Genomic DNA, 13,504 nt, shown 5'->3' with positions numbered 1-13,504 from the left:
TTCTCCAAATGTAAAATTGGATCCCACAGTTTCATTTTCATTTGTACATCTGTTACCATTGCTCTTATACACATGATACAGGCAGATTATCTTTGTCTATTTTGCAAAACCTGTGATTTTTTATTTCCGGCTTGAATTTTAAATATCACATTCATGGGACTAAACAGTGAAGATGCAGGCAGTCTATATATGGCCAGGTATGTATAGAAGTTGTGTGTAGTTCATATAACTTCAATAAATCCAGGTGCTATTCTAGGATCTGAAAGCTGCCCAGTTACGCAATATTGTTCCAATTCTGAACATAGCTGAAAAAAGTCAAATGCAAGTAAGACACCATAAAACCAATAGCACTGGAAATGCTACAGAATGTTTATAATAGAAAGAAGCTGTTATATACTTATATGACAAAGATGCAACACAACAATGACAATGAGAAAAGAAAAACTTTTAGAAAGTCACTGAGAGATTCCATATCCATTGATAACAAATGAGGCAGAAAGTGTCATCTGTCAGAAGAAAACAAGTACTTGAAAGGACAAGGGTCTCACAAAGTGCTGATTAAATGTAACACGCTACATGAGGATGCACAAATGTGAAATGCTTCAGTGAAGAAGATGAACAACAGGTCCATCAGTATATCAGAAAAATAGACTCTTCTTGCAGAGTTATATTAACACTGAGAGTTTGTATGACAAATAAGAAGAAAAGGTGTGGAAGTAAAAAGATGATCCAGATTCCAAAATTTCTAAAAAAATAAAAGCTCTGAATTAGTTGCAATCACCAAATACCATCTCTTTCCTTATCCCAGTTATTAACAAATCACAGCAAAAGCAGCTCCGTCTGTGGAGAAACATTGAAGCTGGTTCAGCCGTGGACCACATTCATCACAAACTGAAGGTCAGCTTTGAAAGAGTACTTCATATTATTCCCACTGACTAGGGGAAATTTATTATATACCCAAGATAAACTTGCCATAGATTATCTACCGCTAAAAAAAAGATGATAAAAGCAGCCAAACCAAAAGCAATAAATAACCGTGCAGTTTGGAGAAAAGTTGATTTACAGATAAGAGGTGACATTAAAGTAAAAAGTACGGATAAGTTTTGGTATTCTCAACCTAAAGAGTTCAATCAAATCTCAATAAATTTTCACACCAAAGGATTAATTAAATTCATCAAGCAGTACTGAAAAAATGGTAATACTATTTTGTCAAGACTTAATATCTATGGTCACTAGTGACAAAACTCATTCACTGAAGCACATGATGTTTGTTGAGAAGTCAATAGCAGTCACTGTGAAGTTTGTTTGAATACTGAAAGAGTTGGGACACAAGCTGTAGTTTATTTGCTAACTGAGAAAAGTGATAGAGCCCTTGCTTCCAGAAGCACGACTAGCATGTCACTGGCTCCTATCTGTATCTGACCTTGTCTTAGGACAATGTGGACAGACTGGAGGAGACACTAAGCACAGAGGAAACATTCCATCATGTAAATGAAACCCAGTTGCCAGATTGCATTCACTGGACTGCAGCCTGAAACACCATTACTTAATTGTATTAAGATTAAACAGAAAACGATGAGCGTTATGGTGTCATATTTGCCGAAGTAGGCTCCGCTGTCACAGAAAAGCCTGGAAATGTACCAAAGTTACAGGAATATATAAAGGAAGATGACACCGTAACTATTGTGCATGAATCATACAATCTGTTACTGATCCTTCCTTACTTCCATAGAAAAGAATCCAAAATGGTTTATATTTTATATTCTGATCTCTAATGATGTCTCAGTCAGAAAATATATCATAGGCTACCTGCACTTGATAGCCCTGTACGAAAGATGTCTTCTGTCTATGTCATTATCAACCAAACCCTGGTAAAGCTACTCAATAGTATTTTTACGTTTGACATAGGCAAAAATGAAATGAAAAGCATGAGAGCTCTAGAATATATCTCCACACATCATTGTGAGAATGAATAATATCTGAATTATGACGTGAAATATCTGCAGTTTTCTGTCTGCTACAGGTAAATAAATATGCCTAAAGACTGTGCCTTTTAGGAAACTCTGTTAAGAATCTTGCTCAAGGATCTACTAAAACATAGAGGATAAGTGATATCAACACTGTATTTAGCCATCATAATGTCATACAGAGACACAGCTCCAGAAAATTATGGAAGGAATTTCTTCCTTGTTTACAAAACTATTTCACTGTTGATGTCCACTTGGAAGAGGCATCATCAGCTGTGATGGCATCTGCTAAACATGTCACCTGTTGTCATGTATAATTTTCTTTTTTTCGTGAATCATGCATGCCTTAGTATGAATTTTTTACCACAAGCCACTGATAAGAAAGTATTCTGGTTTTATTGTATTACTACCTGATAGGGATTAACGCAGCATGTAGAGAGCAAGGCTGATGGCAGATTTACATTCCCCTACTTCCTTGGCTATCGTGTATGATCAGCTAAACTAAACATACTACTGATTACCCAGTGATAAACTATAAATTCCTAATGCCTGCTCTTCGATTTCTTAAAGGCATGTCTCACTTGAGCTGAGATATTCAAGGTGTTTGGAAGAATCTCGGTATTTCCACTAGAATGCAGGCAATTGAGGAGACAGTAAATACTGATGCCCAGATTCCAGGAGTAACAAACTGTAGACTGTTAGATGGTACCATGTTTCAGCATGTTATCTTAGATATTATTCTCCTATATAAAACAAGAGAGATTTATTTTTCCTTAATTCATATCTGCAGATTCTTAGTGTTTAAAAATACAGGCAAATGTAGAAACATTGTTTGAAATTATTTAGAATCACTGAATAATGTGCACAATCATCATAGAGCTAACAGTAATGTTTATGCTTGTGTTTTTTGCACACTATTAACCAGAAGTTTGAAAATGGTCCATTCTGTACCCTTCTGCCTCACAGCAGTTCATTATCTGAGGTGGTAATAAGTATTAAAGTTATAAAGGAAATTGGCTACTTGTATCTTTCATGTAGAGACAGAGTAAGCATTCAAAGGGAGCCTCAAGACTTTCCTAACTTTTTGCACTCTGGTTTGTTTCTAACATTTATGTTCAGTACACTTTGCTGATTATATGCCCATTTGCTGATTATATGCCCATTGACTTTTAGCCTTCAATAATGTGTCTCCAGTCAAGCAAATATTGCCAAGCCTTTTGACACATGCTACCACATTAATAAAGCTGAGAATATAAAATATCCATCTGTACTTGTTTGCTTGCAACAGAGAGTTTAGTTTACTGTGAGATGGAAAAACAATGCATCACTGGTGGGTTTTATGCAAGATGTGGACATCAGGGATTAAACTACTTGTATTAAACTAAACCACACAGGCTGTGGACAGATTCAGTCAGGGAAGAATGATGACACAGAGAGCAGCTGCAACAGAAGCAATAAAAGAAGAGCTGAGCAAGGGAAAGCTCTGACTTGGAAACGCTCTCTTTTAATTAATAAGAGAATCAAATATCAATCCTTTTCCACAGCAATTCTGTGGCATATAGACTTTAGGAGTGTTGTTGGAACTCTAGAGGAAAAGGTAGCAAGTAATCAATACAAAATACTTATTTTTTTAATACTATGTGAATTGGAAACACCCAGCTCTTCATTCTAGTATTGCACATTGATCTAGTGACACAAAGGAAAGAGGACCTAGGCAGTCAGAAGAGTAACATGTCTATAGTTTCTAAAGGTTCAAATGCACCTGACATCATTACACTGATAGGTAGACATGTCTGATGTACCAAAGGTAACTAATTCCAGCCAGCATTATTGCCAGAGCTACAGATGACCTGAACAGATTATTGAGAAAGAGAATATTATCTGAGTTGACTGCAACCATAAAAAGCCAGGGAAAATTATATAGGTTAAAATAAACCACACATGTACGTATTTTCCCTAATTTTCATTAGAGAATCACAAAATTATTGAAACTGAGAAGGAACCTCTGGATGCCATCCTATCTACTCCTTTCTTTCAGGCAGGGCAATCTAAAGCCTGTTGTCCATACCCAAATGGCTTTTGAACATCCCCAAGGAACAAGACTCCACAGTGTCTCTGGGCGACCTGCTCAACCATCCTCACAGTGGAAAAGTATTTACTGAAGTTCAGGTGTCATCTTTTGTGTTTTCCTTTCTGCCCCTTGACTCTTACTCTGTTAGTGGTCTCCACTGAGAAGAGCCTGCACCTTCCTTTCAGATCTTTATATACACTGACAAGATCACACCTAAACCTTTCCTTTTCCAGGCCACACACTTACAGCTCTCTCAGCCTCTCCTCATAGGAGAGATACTTCAGTTCTTTTATCACATTTGTGGCCCTACACTGAACTCTTTCCAGTGTGACCATGTCTCGTGTACTGGAGAGCCCATAACTGCATACAGCACTCCAGGTATGGCCCCACCAGTACTGACTAGATAAAAATTATTCTTTTATTAAAGTAGTATAATCATTTTACAGTGGCCTTTATAGCACTTTTTTTTTTTCCAAATAATAACACCATGTGCATATTATAATAATGTATATCCTTAAACATGGTTTTTTATCTTCATACTTTTTTCTTCTGCCATTTCACTGGTGTCCCGTCACTAGGGCCTGTCATTTTGTAGTTGATTAAATCACTGGCATTCTCTTATTATACTTGAATTTAAAACAGTACACTTCTTTGTTCAAATCACTGGGATATGTTCTTATAGAACCACCAATTACCATGTGGAAGATGTAGCAATAGTGAAAACATCCATAGATTTCATAAAATCTTTGTTTCCCCCTCTGTATAAGGACAGAACTACAACTTGAAATGTTAATTTGTTTATAACTGGGAGCAGAGGGGATGTTTGAGATGCTGCTGTTATTATTATTGCTATTGCCAGGACAGTGGATAAATAGGGTGTTCATTACAGCAGTAATTCTTGTTTTTTTTTTCATGTCTTATTAAACCCTGTTGATGTTAATGGTGCTACGTAGACTCTTTTCTACTCTTTCCATTTCTTAATTTTTGAAGTTTAATTTTTAAAGATACTTACATCTATAAGAATGTATGTTGTTGAATGTTAGAACTTTGCTGATCTCTTCATTATTAAAAAATGCATTTATCAGTATTTCTGCATCCCTCTTCAACAATAGAATTTAGCTTTCAGTTGTATGTTCTTGCTGAAGTGTATAATTCATATAAAATGCTGACTTTTGATCTGAGTGTACTTGGAAAAATCAGTGCTAGGATTCAGCAAGAGCGTGCCTTTAAAGCATTTATTGTGCTGTCTTGATGGTAATGCAATATGCATCAACAGGTTTCCCAGACTTTTTGTTCTGTGGCTTTATTAGTAGCATTCAAATAGTAAGAAAGATTTTTGAAATTGTGTATCTATCAGAAGAAAGTACATAGCTTGATAAATAAATAAATGTTGGGTTGGCTGTTTCCCTTGATGTATAAAGTTCATAGATGTTCATTTCAAACAGAGAACTGGCATCATGATTAAAGTGCAGTGTATGCTATATTATTTGTCTAGGAGTAGAAATGCAGGTGAGCGGTATCACGCAGAGATGTAAATATTGAACAAATAAAATAGCTTTGAGTTCTTTGGAAGGCTGAGATTGTGTGAATGTTAGGGATTCTTGAGAGATATGAACTGGAAAATATGTTTGTTGATTCTTTCAATCTACTCCTATTATTATCTCAGTAAAACTCTTCTTGTCTGACAAAGAAGTGCAGTAAATTAATACTGCCTTTTTCTTCTTCTTCTTCTTCTTCTTCTTCTTCTTCTTCTTCTTCTTCTTCTTCTTCTTCTTCTTCTTCTCCTTCTTCTTCTTTTCCTAAATGAGCTTCAATGAAAAGCACAGAATCTTGCTTTCTAAGAACAAATGAAGAGAAAAAAAATTAATTTTTAATTCCAAAGCCTGTATGGGTGTGTAATGCATACCAAATGTTTCAAAGAAGGGACAATAACCATTAAATATAAAGTTTAGCATGGAAGACTAGAATGGAGCACTGGGTGCATACTAAGGTGTTCTGAGATATTTTCATTTAGAGCAAGTATATTTTTTACAGAATTTAATTTTTGACCATGGCACACATATTTTCCTCAAACCAAAACACCTTCCTGAGATCAAATAAAGTATCCATTATATACAAAACCATACAAAAAATAATCATAATTAGCTAACAAAGGTTTTAAAAAACCAGTTACAGACTGTTGTTTGTGGATAATACCTGTCAGAGATCACTCTTTACTCCAAGAAAAAGAAAGCTGAGTCAAAGATTCATAAATTTCTTATGAGGTACCTATGTTTACCTTAATTTGATCCAATAACCATATATTTACCATCTGGATAAGGCTGTTTTCATGTGATTATGGTTCTTTAGAGAACCAACATATCAGTTTTACTAGTAACGTAATACCTGCATTACTGACTACCTGACTTGAAGAGTCTAAGCACTGATCAGTAAGATAAAGTATCATTGCTGCAATGAAACATATGTATCACCTGCTCTCAAAACTTGATCTAACCCTACCTATCTCATCTGAACTGGAGCTAAGGCTCAGATATTCACAGATGTTCATACATGTAACATCAGAGCGACTATGCCTGATTCAGGCACTTATCTTGAATTACACTGTATTTGTGTCTCTTGTAAGGGTATCCCTTTTCCTATTCTGTATCTCCTAGATCTCTCCTCTGAAGTGTCCAGGGTTCTGCCTAGAGAAGCTAGCAGAGCTGGACCTTTAAACACTTGTCCAACTTACTCATTCATAAGGAATTTTACTGAACTGATATATATTGCAATTTTTATATAATAACTATTAAAGTCATTTCAACTCTGGCTTCATTCCATTTTTTATCTTTCTTTTTTTGAATCTTTTAATGCCCAAGCTATTTTTTTGTTAATACAAAAATCAAATTTCAAAAGGATTTGGTAGTAACTTCTTATTGGTCGATGCTGGCTGATATTATGGTAGACAACCAGGATTTGTCATTCTATTGAAATTCTATTCAAATTCAAAACTATTTGTCATGCATTCCAGGAGTAAAAGTGTCCATTTAGAAATCACTAATATTTGTAGTTTTTTTTTAATCTCAAGTATTACATGAAGGATTCACCTGTGATATCAGAATGCCAGTGAATTAATATGGAAATAAAATTGCCATGGTATTTGCATGCTACATATGGTCACTTCTCATTCAAGGAGAAATAGACACATCACGTGACAATCTGACTGCTTTGACAGGCATTCTCCAAAGCTACTTGAAGTCTGACAGGGCATGAAAACTGCCAAAGTATTGTTTGTGTTTACTCTTAATCTGGAAGTGATTTAACGTAGTTTCATCCTTAAAACTAGTTATCTATTTGGCAACTCAGAAAGTTCTTTGCATTTTGTATATTTATATACAAAAGACCATCAGACCATTTTGAATGTAACACTTCAGTCATATCCGCCAAGACTTAGATGGCCAAAATTTACTTCGCTTTTTGAGATGGCACAGAGAGCTTCAACATTCCGTTGTTCATTTTTCATCAGTGCACAAAACACTATAGCTCTCAGCCTTTTCTCTGACGTTATTTATCTTCTAGGGATAGCTTGTATTCACCTAGATGATCCTTTCAGTACTCTTCTTCCATTAGAGGGAATGGAAGTAATCTTCTCTATAATTGACTTTTATTGGGAAAGAGGAGCCCATTTCTCAGTAATGCTCATGTACTCCTCAGACAACAAACTATGTTAATCATGAGATTCTTCTCACAATACATAGTAACATTTTAAGACAAGAGAAGAAAAAAAATCAGGAAAAATTTTTAAAAGTGCAATTTTATCTGGGCATTTATTTCCATGAAGGCCTCTCTTACTCTTAATTTTCTATTGGATGTACCTGATCTAATAATCAGCTGTCATCAAGTAATTGAATACCCTTGAGTTTGAACTGAAAATGGCTGAAAAGAGAGGCAGTAATACATGTCTGTTCTCATTATTTTTGGCTTCAGAAAAAGACAGCTTGTATCTAATTGATCTAGGTGATTTGACATTCAGACTTACTTTGCTTCCAGCTATATATACGTGCACATGTATCTTCATATGTATACATACACACAAAATACAATAATATCACTTATATCAGAACATACTGCAATATTTTATACTTCATTTGGACATGCTCCCATATCCTTTGAATAACTCATTTTAACATAAAGCCCAAAACTCTAAGATGTGGTAATGCCTGAAGGGCAATTTTTCATTTCTTTGTTAGTCCTCCTGATACTTCATTACTTATCATCATTCAAAAATTTAATGCCAAAGCCCATATTAAGCTTGCAATGTTGTTGAAGCCCTCAGAACATTTCATTGCTGATTAACAGTTGTCTCTGTATTCAAGTTTCTGTCATCTTATTATGACATCTATAATTTACTTCATCTCTCTTTCTGTTCTCACAACTTTTTGGATTATTTTAAGCCATTCAAAGGGACCTCCCTTGCCATAAGAACAGTCTCTACCCCTACAGGTGAAAAGATCAGATGGCCACTGTCTGAGTTTCCCTCATCATTTTCCTTTCTGACTTGTATTTTCTTCTTAATTCATTAATGCTACATCCTCTTGGTAAAACAAACAAACAAAAAAACAAACAAAAACAAACAATCTATCTGCATCTACAGTATATTTAGGTCTTTTGCCATAACTTTATTCAAAAGAAACTAGCTTGTAAAAAACATCTGCACATAAAAACAGTACATACACGGTGATGGAAACACACACACACAAGTTAGTGTCAGAAGTACATAGTGTAAGACTCAAAATGCATTACATCGCACTAACGAACAGCTGCAGATTTCTCTTTACACTTCCCCTTCATCCTGGGTACATACACAAAATCTAATAATGATTCTGAAGCTTAAAAAAATTATAGTTTTCAAGGCTGTGGGGAACAAACAGATCCTTGAACATCAAGACTTGCAAGCAAGGCAAACAGAGGAGTGTCTATTAGTTTAGAGACCAGCAGGAGTAGGTTTTCCACTCCTAATATTCTCACAACTTCTGCTGCTCTCCCACTCTGTTGCAATTCATATTTTGTCTTGCTATTGCTAGAATCTCAAGAAGTACTTGAGCTATTCAGCATGCTAAATATATGACAGTGAAGAACACTGCTTCAGGCCTTTTAATATCTGTGGAAGAAAACAAGAAAAACCCTCATCCAGAAGATCTGCAGAAGTTTGTGGGGACAAGACTGTTCTCTCAGATTTTTGGAGTTCTGTACTGAGACTGTCTGTCAGAAGTCTCTGATACAGCAGAGCATTTGGAACCTTCAGGAGTATAAAGTCGCATGATGAATTAAATTTCACTAAAATTACTAATGTAGGATTAAATAGCTAAGGGCCAGCAATAAAATAGCACACTTCCTCAGAGCTGTGGAAGTTAATATTAAGACTTCATTCCTGTATTTGGATATCTATATACATATTACACAATGAACTGTGAAGCCATTTTATTCAATTGAATTATCATGACACGAAGAGAAGAGCATCTGCCTAGAGAGGTCCTGATTCAAATATACTATCAGCATTGATAACTTCCATAGGTTTCAATAAAGCTCCAAGAGGTTTCACTGTTTTACAGCCATCCTCATGGAATAATATAACAGGTTATGATTAAAGAAATGGGACACTAATTCCAATTATCTCTTGGATTAATGTAGTAGGGAATCAGACTTAATCAGAATTTAAGCACTTAGAATCATTCTCCACATCTTGTCTTCTCAGCTGTCACATGTCCTGAGAAGAGTCTCTTCTGAGATTTACATTCCCCTGATACCTGTCACCATTCCTGACCCCTAACCCAGAATGGCAAATAAGAACTGAGTTCCTCTTGGTGGTGGTGGACACTTCTCTGACTTACTGCAAGATGTAGCCAGGCTTAATAGACATGCTCTGAAAAAAATCTGCAGTGTAGGAGTAAGATTACATAACACAGTGATAGTTACTTCTTTCTTTTAAAGGCCAAAACCAAAGGTTTTTATTTAGTACCTTAGCAACAATAATGGTAGGAGAATAGGCAGAGAAAAGGTGAAAGTGAGGGATAAACATCAATATAAAAAGAAAAGAACATTTGGACTTTGGATTTTGTTGTCAGTACAACTTATTAATCTTATTTTAAATAGCTTCTTTCTGTCTTTCCTTTGTCTTTCTATATCTCACTTAATCTTGAGTTCCTTCCTCCAAAATGGAGAAACTTCAGCAGAAGATTTTAAATGCCTGGGAATGTTTCTCTGCCACTTCAATTACTGAATAAGTTATAACTTGGTGGTTAGACCACTCCTTTGGCACACTGCAGATGTATTGTATAAGAAGTGGGGAGAGAACCTCATTTCCAAACTGCTGGCTTTTTGGCAAAATGGTGATCATTTTGAATAAATAATTGATCTCAATTTGTTCTCAGACATATCTTTAGCATTGGTTTTGAGGGCTTACATCCTAAGACAAAATTTGTTTCTGAATATCAAGTAAAAGCTAAAATAAGGTTTAAGCTGTTACACCCTTTCTACTATCTGGGTCTAGGCAGATTGGTTGGTCTGATATGGTATTCTCTCTAAACTTTTTACATTTAATCCCAGATACATAAATCAAGAGTACTGCATGTCTTACTTACACATTTAAATGTTATGAGCATGAAAGGACATTCTTTCTGGCATTCATTTTTCCGTGTTAAAAGGTATCATGGCATTTACTGACCTAATGACTAGCCACAGAGCTAATGTGCTTCCCGTGTGTAAACCGCAAGTGCCAAAGTTCATGCTATTACAGCTCCTACATTAAAAGGACAAATATGAGCACAATGATGAATAAATAATCTAGCTTTACAAATAAACACACAAAATAAATGGTGAGAAAATTTTTCTGTTATGTATTCAGTCTGTGCTATCTGATCAAGGGAGATAATTGGTTAGTCTGGCAGCTCAGGAAGTGAGTGAGTGAGTACACTGATCTCTTCAGAGGAGAGCAAATAACTGCACAACCTGTGTTTCTATCATTAAAATAAAACCCTCGTAGACATGGAGATGACGTGTGTCCCAATATCCCAAAATATTTTTGAGTGTGTCTAAATTAGAACTTATTTTCTCAAAATTTCTGCAAGTGAATACATTATTTACTTACTTTTATGGAAAACAATAAAAAAAGAAGAAGAAGAAGAAGAAGAAGAAGAAGAAAGAAAGAAAGAAAGAACAAAAACCAATTATTTAAGAACTTTAGTATTGGGATGACAATATGTATTCAGAATTTCCTGACAATATTCTAGTGTCTATCTGAATGGTACATATGTCTAAGCAGGATAGTGGATGTATAGTGTTGACAGTGAAGGAAGAAACTAGCTAGATGCAAGCATAAGGTTAGCTCTGGAAAAGGACCCCTGTGATGTAAGAATTCTTCACCTAGTTAGTCTAATCACTAGTCGCTAATGATTAGGAATTTGAATCTCCTACTCACAAACACTAACTCAGTGATCAAATTCTCTAAGCTACTACTACTACCAAAAAAGAAAGAAAGAAAGAAAGAAAGAAAGAAAGAAAGAAAGAAAGAAAGAAAGAAAGAAAGAAAGAAAGAAAGAAAGAAAGAAAGAAAGAAAGAAAGAAAAGAAAGAAAGAAAGAAAGAAAAGAAAGAAAAGAGAAGTCGACAGAGTTGTGCAGATAAACTTTTAAAGAAATCAGATTATTCAAATACAGACCAATAGAATTAGAAAATTAGAAAAAGATTAGAATTCTTCTGAGTCTTCTGACAGGCACATTTTAGGCATCTAAGTGATAATGTTATCTTCTGCTTCTCACGTTTCTTATAGCATCAAGGTGGGTTTAAACACTAGTGAGTTAAACAGATCACTACATTTTGCAGACCTGAACTCTGATGGAACACTTGTGCCTTCATTTTCTGTTCATAAATTTCTCCTTTACTGGATGTTTCCTTAGCAGAGGTAAGTGATTTTCTATCATGCAAGTATTTTTTCATGCGATTATACCTTAACATGAGCTCTGTAGACTTTATTTTGCTTATTTTCATGACCTTTTTGTCTTTGTAATGTCAGCTGAACTAGCCAATGCTGTCAGAGAGGCATTCAGAACAGTTATTGCAACTTCTGTACAAGTAAAAAGGCACAACTACATTTTAAGAAATAAACTGAACATACAGTCACTTGCATCTCTACAATAAGGTTTTGTGAATTCAGGATGTTATGATACATAATTTAAATGGAATTGAAATCTTTTTAAGTATAACAGAATTGCTACAGAGTGGAAGACTTAAATATAAAAGCAGGACATTTTCTGTCCTTGAGATTGATGGTTTTGACTATCCTCATCTGAATTAGAATTTGCTCAGTGAGCTCTAAAAGTTTGATGCATTACTTATGCTCTTCACAGGTACTGATCTAGGAAGAAATTTTATCTGAATCTTTCAAAAATTCTGTGCATATTTAAGAGTTAATTTAGAAAGCTTAAGTTCAGTAGTGCAGAGATTTAATGAACTGATGAATGACGTTATCAACTGATATCCCAACTGCCTGAAGTATTCATCTGTCTGAACAGCATGTAAAAGTTCTGTTCATTCCCACAATTGTTCAGCTTTTTCCCAATTACGTTCTCTTAGCCACAGTAATAATGCATTTGGAAGAACTGTGAGACAAACATTATTCAAATCATTTGATCCATTTACTAAGCTGCGGAAAAGTCAACAAGAGTATTGTTTGTCTTTTTTTTTTTTTAATTCATGCCATTTTTTTTTTTTTTTAAGCATTAATTGAGTTAGAGAGTATTTAAAGCAACTAAACTAGATACGGTCATTGAGAACTTCTACAATAGAAAGAACACAAAAAATAAGGAACGTGGTCTATGTGAATAATTAGTTTTCTGTCATGTTGGCTGAACCTGAAAACTGAGAAGAAAAGTCCCATCTAATGTTGGATATTTTTGCTGTAGTTGGGTTTTTGTTTTAATAAGAAATAATATGTGTAAAAATGAAAAACTAGAACATATGTTTGAGTAATTCCAAAACCAAACATTTCAATTTCTCTTCAGGTAACTTTGGCAAAGGAAAGCAATGGAAATGGATAGATATATTAAAAATAAAACAAACAAACAAAAAAACCCAAAAAACAAAAAAACAGCCTTTCACTTTTTACACAAGCATAGTCAGGTAGAGTGTACATACTAAAAGTTTCATTTTCTCTTCTTCATGGGATATAGCTTTACAAGAGGTATGCCTCAGCTGCTAAAGAAATTGCTTAGCTGAGCAGTCTACTCTCCACCTATTGCTTTCAAGCTGGTCAATTTGATGTAAAATATTTAAAAGTTATTTTGAACACTGACTGGAAGTTAAGTGTTCTCTCTTGCTATCTCTTCACTAAAATCTCCCAAGTAGCATTCCGCACAGCTTTTCTGATTCTCATTCTCTCTTTAGCTGAATTAATATTTAATTATCCCATGCAAGCTGTAAATGTACAAGAA

This window comes from Gallus gallus, chromosome 3, assembly GCF_016699485.2.
Source record: "Gallus gallus isolate bGalGal1 chromosome 3, bGalGal1.mat.broiler.GRCg7b, whole genome shotgun sequence".
NCBI classification, from domain to species: domain Eukaryota; kingdom Metazoa; phylum Chordata; class Aves; order Galliformes; family Phasianidae; genus Gallus; species Gallus gallus.
This window is presented reverse-complemented; position numbering follows the sequence as displayed.